General features: G+C 40.6%; 1 non-coding gene across 1 annotated transcript; it reads right to left on the bottom strand.

Moving 5' to 3' along the window:
- Positions 1 to 9,366: 9,366 nt before the first annotated feature.
- Positions 9,367 to 9,504, bottom strand: LOC132536475 (small Cajal body-specific RNA 3). The gene has a single exon (XR_009548036.1). It is a non-coding gene; the product is annotated as a small Cajal body-specific RNA 3 (non-coding RNA).
- Positions 9,505 to 9,932: the final 428 nt, after the last annotated feature.

Genomic DNA, 9,932 nt, shown 5'->3' with positions numbered 1-9,932 from the left:
AGCAGCCCAGGTTGGCTCCGGTCGAGTTCTCTCCCCTGCAACGCAACCCGACAATCCAGAAATCCATTCCTTTTACTATAGCAACAAAAACAATAAAATATCTAGGAATAAACCTAACCAAAGAGGTGAAAGACTTATATACTGAAAATTATGAGTCACTACTCAAGGAAGTTGAAAAAGACACAAAGAAAGTAAAAGATATTCCATGTTCATGGGTTGGAAGAATTAACATCATCAAATGAATATACTACTCAGAGCCATTTACAAATTTAATGTATTTTTTAGGAGAATATAACAAAAGGGACAAATGTTTATATGGAACCAGAAAAGACCTAGAATTGCCAAAACAATCTTGAGAAGAAAGAACAGAAGTGAAGGCATCACATTCCCAGTTCTCAAATTGTATTATAGGGCCATTGTCATCAAAACTGCTTGGTACTGGAACATGAATAGACACACTGACCAGTGGAATAGAATTGAGAGCCCAGAAGTGAGCCCCCACACCTATGGATATCTAATCTTTGACAAAGGGGCGCAGACTATTAAATGGTAAAAGCAGAGTCTCTTCAACAAACAGTGTTGGAAAAATGGGTTGAAACATGCAGAAGAATGAAAGTGAACCACTATATTTCACCAAATACAAAAGTAAATTGCAGGTGGATCATGGACTTGGATGTTAGACCAGAAACTATCTAACACTTAGAGGAACATATTGGCAGAACTCTTTTCCACATAAATTTTAAAGACATCTTCAGTGAAACAAATCCAGTTACAAAGAAGACTAAGGTAAGCATACACCTATGGGACTACATCAAATTACAAAGCTTCTTCACAGCAAAAGAAACCACTACCCAAACCAAGAGACCCCTCATGGGAGAAGATGAAAAGAGAGATGAGAAGAATGGGAGAAGATCTTCACATGCGATATATCAGACAAGAGTTTAATAACCAAATTATATAAAGAGCTTTCCAAACTCCACAACTAGAAAACAAATAACCCCTTCCAAAAATGGGGAGAGGACATGGACAGAATATTCACCACAGAAGAGATTCAAAAGACTGAGAAACACCTGAAAAAATGCTCCAAGTCTTTGATTGTCAGAGAAATGCAAATAAAGACAACAATGAGATACCACTTTACTCCTGTGAGAATGTCATACATCAGAAAAGGTAGCAGCAACAAATTCTGGAGAGGTTGTGGGGTCAAAGGAACCCTCCTGCACTGCTGGTGGGAATGTAAATTGGTCCAACCTCTGTGGAGAGCAGTCTGGAGACTCTCAGAAGGCTAGAAATGGACCTACCCTATGACCCTGCAATTCCTCTCCTGGGGATAGATCCTAAAGGAACCCAACACACCCATCCAAAAAGATCTGTGTATACCTATGTTCTTAGCAGAACAATTTGTAATAGTCAAAACCTGGAAGCAGCCCAGGTGTCCAACAACAGATGAGTGGCTGAGCAAGCTGTGGTCTATATACACAATGGAATACTACTCAGCTATCAAAAATGGTGACTTCACTGTTTTCAGCCAACCTTGGATGGACCTTGAAAAAATCATGTTGAGTGAAATAAGTCAGAAACAGAAGGATGAATATGGGATGGTCTCACTCTCAGGCAGAAGTTGAAAAACAACATCAGAAGAGAAAACACAAGTAGAATCTGAACTGTACAATTACAAAAGTCTCTGGGTTGGGTGGAGGTAGGGGGGAGAAAATACATGTCCAAGGATGACAGAGGACCTTGTGTGGTTTGTATTGTTTCTGGAAAACTGGGAAAAGTTATGCATGTACAAACTATTGTATTTACTGTCAAATGTAAAACATTACGTCTACAATAATTACGGGCAGGGGAGATAGAACAATGGTTATGTCTCTATCAAAAGAGAAAGGAAGTGGTTTTGCATTGGCAGACCGTTTTGAGCACACACGTTACAATACACAATGACCGGAGTTTAAGCCCCCAATCCTGCAAGGGAGAAACTTCACAAGTGGTGAGGCAATGCTGCAGGTGTCTCTCTTTCTCTCTCCCTCTCTATCACCCCTCTTTCCTCTCAATTTATCTCTGTCCTATCAAATAAAGGGAGACAAAAAGGAAAAAAGATGTCTGATGGGGGTGGTGGTGGTTTTATCATGCAGGCGCCAAACCCCATTGATATTCCTGGTGGCAAAATACACACACACACACACACACACACACACACACACACACACACACACATGCATATACACATAGAAATCAAATGGATATAATGAATAAACACTTTAAAATATATACTATAGCACTTTTATGGGAAATAGATAAATAATTGGAAATTTAGGTTCATGAGTAGATAGCATAATGGTTATGCAAAAAGACTCTCATGCCTTCAGCTCCAAGATCCCAGGCTCAGTTCCCCATACCACCAAAATCCAGAGCTGATCAGTGCTCTGGTAAAAATAAATAAATAAATGGAATTTTTACAGTTGCTTATGATCCAGGTACATACCATTTCACAGCTCAGGAACCCTCCTGAGATGACTATATGTTAGAGGGCAGCTTAGGGAAAGACTCCTCTGGAGGAAGGATATCACCACCCCTGCCCCTGCACCCTGCAGGCATCCTAGAAGAGGGGCCAGACACCAAGATGTCTGCATCCAGTATTGCTATCTCCTTCTCCACTGGCCGGCTAAGCCCATAGAATGCAGGTGAATGTAGACATGAGCATCTGGAGACAATGGCTGAAGCAAATCTCCTCGGGGTCCTGCTTCAACATCCCCTGAAACCACTATAAAAGAAGACCAGAAAACTCAGAATCTCTCTCTCTGTCCCTTTGCCTCTCTTTCGCTCAGGTCTGCAAGAAGAAAATAATAATAATAACAACAACAACAAAGGCAACAACAAGGGCAGCAAAATGGGAAAATGGCCTCCAGGAGCAGTGAATTGATGAATTGATAGTCCAGGCCCCAAACCCCAGCAATAACCCTAGAGGCAAATATATATATATATATATATATATATATATATATATATATATATATATATATATATATATGTTAGTGAGAGAGATAAAGAGAGAGGGAGAGAAAGAGACCAGAGCTCTGCTCAACTCTGGCTGATGGTGATACTGGAGGATTGAACCTGGAACCTTGGAGCCTCAGGCATGAGAGTCTCTTTGCATAACCATTATGCTGTGTCCTTGGCATGAGAAGTATTTTATAAGTGATTATATACTTACATCTTCCCACTAAACTATAAGCTGCCTCAGGGAAGGAGTTCTATTTTTTTCATAGTTGTATTTTAGTTCGAGTTTAAGAGTAGGTCCTTTTTAATTATTTGCCAAATTATATGGAGGCATGACTCAGCTCTGAATCAATCATCAGTGGATTGTTTCCATCTCTCACAAAGCCTATTTGTCTTTTTCAGCTTGAATTAACTCTTGGATTCCTACATTCTTTCCTCAGGGAAGCAATACTTGCTTTTCATTGTCCCAGAAACAATGTTAAACTTTGAGGCTGATTTATGGTTCTAGAGTTCTGGTGGTAGATCTGAACAGCCAAATGACCGTGGCGAACTTGTTTCATTGAGGGGGTATATCTGGCTGACACCTGGGGAAAATATGACATATACACACAGGTATATTTAAATTCCATCACTGGGGCTCAGTGCCTGCCTGATGAATCCACTGCTCCTTGGAAATCATTCATCTGCTTCATCTCTTCCCCTTTTCTACTCTCTCTCTCTTTCTTTCTCCCCTCCTATCTTTTATTTTGTATGATAGATATTGAAAGCAGAGAAGTAGTTCCAATGGAAGAAAAAAAAAAAAAAGACACCTGAGCACTGCTTCACTGCTTGTGAAGTTTCTCCCCTGCAGGTGGGACCAAGGCTTGAACCCAGGTCTTTGTGCATAGTGAAGTGTCCACTCTAATAGGTGCACCACCCGTTATCTCTGGAGAAAAGATAATAATGTTCACTCAAGCATGGTGAAGAACTTTGGGTGAAACCTCTTATCTGGTAGCATTACTTGTAGGACCTAGTCAGGACTAATAGAGAAAGAAAGCTATGCAGACTTGTCACACAAAGGGAGCAGAAACAGCAGCAAGTATCTGGATGCAAATAGAAAGTAAACTCAGAAATTCAGGTGTCAGAGCTATTTAGATCTATAAGAGCAAACTTGGAAACTAAGAACATGAGGGGTGGGGTGAGAGCCTTGATTTTTCAAAGCTGCAAGTATGTGTTCTAATTTTTTAAGTCCTTTAAAAAGTATCTATTATCTTTATTCACTGGATAGAGACAGCTGGAAATTAAGAGGGAAGGAGGAGATAGAAAGAGACAGAGCCAGAGAGAGTCAGAGCCAGAGAGACGCCTCCAGCCCTGCTTCACCACTTGCAAAGCTTTTCCCCTGCAGGTGGGAGCTGGGGGCTTGAACTTGGGTCCTTGAGCACAGTAACAAGTGCGCTCAACCAGGTGTGCCACCACCTGTTCCCCACATCTGTGTTCTTAAAAAGTTTGACATGAATTTCCAGCTTTGTTTAAAAACTGACAACCTCGTTAGCCATCATGGCATTATGACACTTGCGTGAATAGCAACTGCTCTCTCTGGAGGACATGGAGGTGGCTCTGTGTGAGCCCCTGCATGCTCTTTCTGTCGCCTGACTGCCTCATGCTCTCATGTTTCCAGTTTGGCTTCTGGAGGCACTTAAATGTGAAACTCTGAGAGCAGATACATGTCATCTAGAAGAAAATACCTTGTTCTGAACTAATTTATCCTGAATGTAGTATTTATTTAATAATAATTGACAAGACCATAGGATAAGAGGGGTACAATGCTATACATTTCCCACCACCAAGAGTTCTGCATCCCATCCCCTCCATTGGAAGCTTCCTTATTCTTTATCCCTCTGGGTATATGGACCCAAAATCATTGAGAGGTGCAGAAGTGGGAGTTCTGGCTTCTGTCATTGCTTCTCCACTGGACATGGGCATTGGAAGGTGGAACCATACTCCCAGCCCATTTCTCTCTTTCCCTAGTGGGCAGAGCTCTGGGGAGGGGAGGCTCCAGGACATATTGTCTGCCCAGGGAAGTCAGGATGGCGTCATGGTAACATCTGCAGCTTGGTGGCTGAAAAGCAGTAAGATAGAAAGCAGAACAAATTGTTCTATAATCATAAACCTAAAAGTAAGAATATAGAGATGATATTTGGGGTCACCATTTTGGAAAAATCTAGTAGGTCTATTTTAGGCATATTCCAAGGGGCCCATGACTTTACTGATTTTTGCCTGAGCCCAACAGTTAATGTGCAGATAAGCCAAAGGTATTGTCTCTAGAGATGATGTCATAGCTGGGAAGAGGACTAGAAAGCTGAATCAAGGAAGAGAGTAGCTCTCAAATATGGAAAAATATATAAATGTTGTTAACTGTAAACTCCATCAGTCTGATCTAGGGCCCATATTCATGACAGGAGCCTGTGTGATCTCTGCGTTCCTGTCAGTCTGAGCTCATAGTCCATTGTCACAGCTGGAACATTCTAGGCTGCTCTCATGTCAGGACCCGTCTTCCTCGAGGGGCAGAGCAGGCTGACCAGCCTCCCTTCAGAGAGTGGGGAGTCCCCACCATGGCTGCTCTGCAGTGAGGGCAGGTCCTGGAGAGGCCCCAGGAGGGCTTGTGCTGACGTTCCTGATGGAGTGACCAGTGACGGTGGAGAGAGGGAACCACTAGAAGTCTAGGCCCATCATGTCTGTGTGGGAATCCCAGGACTCCCTGACTGGGTCCCTGGGTGATGAGGTGGCCTGGCAGTGATTAAAGGATCCATCATTGAAGTGTGCTGATCTACTGCCCTTATCCAGCTTTTGTAGTCCTTACTTTCTCTGACAGGGTTAGGCTTATTGATTGAGGTTAGTGGAATAGGAAGTAGATGAGAAGGGTGTCTAGGTCTAAGTAGAAACTTTTGATTAAACACCTTATTGTCCTTTTTAGGCCTTTCTACTTGCTTGCTGCACTTACTGAGTCACTGCAAGCTATTGCACACTTTTACCTTAAAGGATATATTTCCTCCGAACTTATGGGTACATGTGCGCATGGGCCCTGTCTCATGGACTCTGGTCTATAGCTAGGTTCTGTGGCTTTGTTAGGAAGTGCACCACCCAAAATGGAATTAAGGAGTCCTGTGAGCTAGGAAAGTTCTCACCAGAGTTATGGGGCTGAAGGGCTGACATCTCACGCCTAGCGTATCTGGACACTGTCCGATTTGAAACATATCAAGGTGGTTATGGGGGGCTGCATTGATTTCCTTGAGATCATCAGCTGCAGTATCAAATGGAAGGGGTCAAGAGTAGCGTGAAGGAGATGAGCCACAGTCCAGAGGTTCCAGGACTGGGAGAAATATGGGTTTTATAGAGAATGGGGAAGTTTCCTGCAGTTTGAGAAGGCAATAGGTAGTAGTTATTATTGTAACCAAGTTATTTGGAAATTCAGTTTACGTTGAAAATCCCATGGTTAGGACTTACTGTACCAAACAAGACCTCACCATGATTTATGTCATTTAATGTTATTTACAATTTGCTGTATCTTATATACTGACAAGACCAGCTGCTTTTGGTCTCCCTGGTCTAAGGTTATAGGTGATTTAATATTTCATAACAATAATCTAATAATAGTCATTATTATAAACGTATTAAAAATTTAATCCCATTGTTAAAATTCAATCAGGTTACTAATCTGAAATCTTGAGTGCTTAGATTGAAGGAGCATATACTCAGAACTGGGGTCTATGCACAAAAAGTTTGAGATTTTTCCCCTCTTATATTGATTAAAGAGTGATTTATAAGACTATAATTTAATTGGAGTATATATTAACACCATTCCTGCCACCAAAGGTCTGTGTCCCTCCCTTTCTCCCCACAATGAAGCTGAAGATCTACCCTCCTCCTCTCTCCCAGAGTTTTTTACTTTAGTGTAATACTCCCAAATCAGTTAAATTCTGCTTTTCATTTCTCTTTCTGTCCTACTTTCTCAGCTTCTGTTTATAAGTGGGATCATCCCATACTCTTCTTTCTCTGATTTATCTCACTTAACATAATTCCTTCTTGCTCCATCCAGGATGGATCAGAGAAGACTACTTTCCTCCTCCTTCTGACTTTCAGGTCTTATTGTCGCTGTCTTTCTAGTTGGCTCAGCTGTCTTATGTAGCTTGAGACTGTCATTGCTTGTTAATATCAACCTGTATTGCTGTAAACTTCCCTCTTAGGGCAGCTTTTGCTGTACTCCACAGCATCTGACAGACTCTTAATACAATATAATCAGACAGTTTTGATTATAATAACTTTGTGTTGTAATTTGAAGTCAAGAAGAGTGATTCTCTATATCTTTTGTCCCCGCCCCCCCCCCCCCATAGTGTTGTTTTGTTGATTCTGACTCTGGGTAAACTTTTGTAGCTTTGTTCTATACCTTTAGACAGACTATGACCCACAGAGTCAACGACTGCCACCTCTCCAGATTCAAAGGAGGTCTCGAAACTTTACATCAGGCTCAACCTGATGCTGTTGACTGGCTACGGAAGAAGGGCAAACGCTAGAAGAAGAAGATACCTTTAGAGAAAAACTTTGATAGACATTGCATTAGGTCTGTATATGGGTCTGAGTTGGGTAGTCATTTTGGTAATGTTAGTTTTTTTAGTCTATGAACATGGAACATCCTTCCATTTATTTGTATATATTTCTAATTCCTCTAGTAGTCACTAATAATTTTCAATGCATGTCTTTTACCTGCATTGTTAAGTTTATTCCTACATGTTGCTAATTCTGATCACACACTACACATTAGGTGTTTATTCATCTTCTAACTGAAGCTCATATACTTTGTATAGCATTTCTCTATCCTACTCCCCCTGCCCCATTTTCTGTTTCTGTGAGAATTTCTCTTAAATTATATAATTGAGGCTAGTGGAGAGAGCATAGTGATCATGCAAAAGACTCATGACTAAGGCTCTGGTTTAATCCCCAGTGGAACTGGAAGCCAGAGATATAATATATATAATTATTATAACACACACACACACACACACACACACACACACGGTATAACATTGGGTTGCTGGAAAAGTCATGATTCATTTTTGCATTGAATAAAACAGAAAAGTACATCATGAGTTTTCAAGAAACCCAACATATGTGCATAGTCTCAAATATAGAAAAATATAAAATGCAGCATGTATTTCTTTCCTATTTAGGATACTTTTCTTTGTTTATGATTTTGTTCGTGGTGCCAGGGATCAAACTCAGGACCTCATGCGCGTGCAAACACGTTCTTCACTGCTATGTTGTAGCCCTTCCATCGCCTCTGTCCTCCCATCAGCGTGTGCATAATGCTCTTTAGTTTTGTCGACTGAGAATATCTACAGCGAGCGTGGGCATGCAGGTTATCTCTTCCAGTAAGTGGTCTGATTTCTTCTGAATGTAGACCCAGTGTAGGAATTACAAGGCCAGATGGCGGGGCTGGTTTTAAGTTTTCAGTGAACCCCACATTGTTTCCCACAGTGACTTCACTGATTCATACTCCCTTGGATTGTGTGCTAAGGGAGCTTTGCCTGTTGGTTTATTTTTTCAGCACTACCTACAAGTCTACCCACACTGCCACTTAGGTTGCAAACTTTTACTTTATATTTGGCCACTACCCTTTGCACAAAGCAACTCTGAATATTGGGCTTATCTCTGGTTCTGCCTTTTCCTAGATATTGTGTGAGAAATTCCTTACTATATTGTTTGTTGTTTAATCCTTTTAATAGAATGTTTTGTTTCAATATTCTAACTGATTTTAAATATTGTTTCCAAGAGGAAGTTTGCCTTGTTATAATGGTTTTCATCTAGTACTGAAAGAAAAAAAAATTACGTTTTCCACCAGTGGAAATATTTCTTCAAATGAATTCTTCCTTTTTTTTTTTTGAAATAGCAATAAGTTTATTAATAAAAATAGAAGACACACAAAAAGTACACCAATGTGTTTATAAAGCCAGTAACATTATATAGACTTAGACTACAGCAAAAGCAACACCCACAAGAATGATTTTCTCTTTGCTAGTTTACCTAGAATAGTGACACCGTAGCTAATACTATAAATACCCAAAAGCAAACAAACAAACAAAAAAAACTACTAGAAAGGAATGAGAAATAGTATTACTTCAAATTTAAAATACTGACAAGCCTGGAATAGCTAAGCCAATATGACGCTCAGAAAAATATTTCTGTATTTCTTCCCACTTCCTAGATGTTGATTCCTTAATCAAACAATAATGTTTATTACAAACAAACAAACAAACAAACAATTATGCCACTTACAAAACCAATTACCTCAGCATAAGGACCAGGGGAGCAGCCCCTTTGTGCAGTGAGAAGACTGTATTGAGGGAACAATTTGACTTTGTGGCTGTCCTAAGTCAGACAGAGACCTCCATGTTTATGTAGGAACACTGCAATGTGTGGACAAGGGGTGTTCTCCGCTGTCCACGTGGTTGGTTCTCTACAGGTTCCATTTCAAATAAATTCTTAGGCAGACTGATATTTAAAATGCACTTGAGAAATGAAGCCTGGGAAGCAGGGATCAGTGGGCCACCCATCTCCCCCAGGAACCTTTTCCTTCTGGGATCGCTGCTTCTAACTTCTTGCGGGGGTCCTGTGTCTGTACTTGTTTTACCTATTTTTTCCTGAATGATGGCTTTCATCAGGACTTTTTTCTTTAAATTTTTTTATTGGGGGATGAATGCCTTACAGTTGACAATAAATACAATAGATTGTATATGTCGAACATTTCCCAGTTTTTCACATTACAACTCAATTCCCGCTAGATCCTCCTCTGCCATCATGATCTAGCACCTGAACCCTGGCCCCCACCCACTCTAGAGTGTTTTACTTTGATGCAGTAGACCAGGACTCTTAAAGGTCTTGATACTTATTTATATTTA

This window comes from Erinaceus europaeus, unplaced genomic scaffold (assembly GCF_950295315.1).
Source record: "Erinaceus europaeus unplaced genomic scaffold, mEriEur2.1 scaffold_279, whole genome shotgun sequence".
Taxonomy (NCBI): Eukaryota; Metazoa; Chordata; class Mammalia; order Eulipotyphla; family Erinaceidae; genus Erinaceus; species Erinaceus europaeus.
The sequence above is the reverse complement of the archived record's forward strand: the minus strand, read 5'-3'. Positions and strand labels throughout refer to the sequence as shown.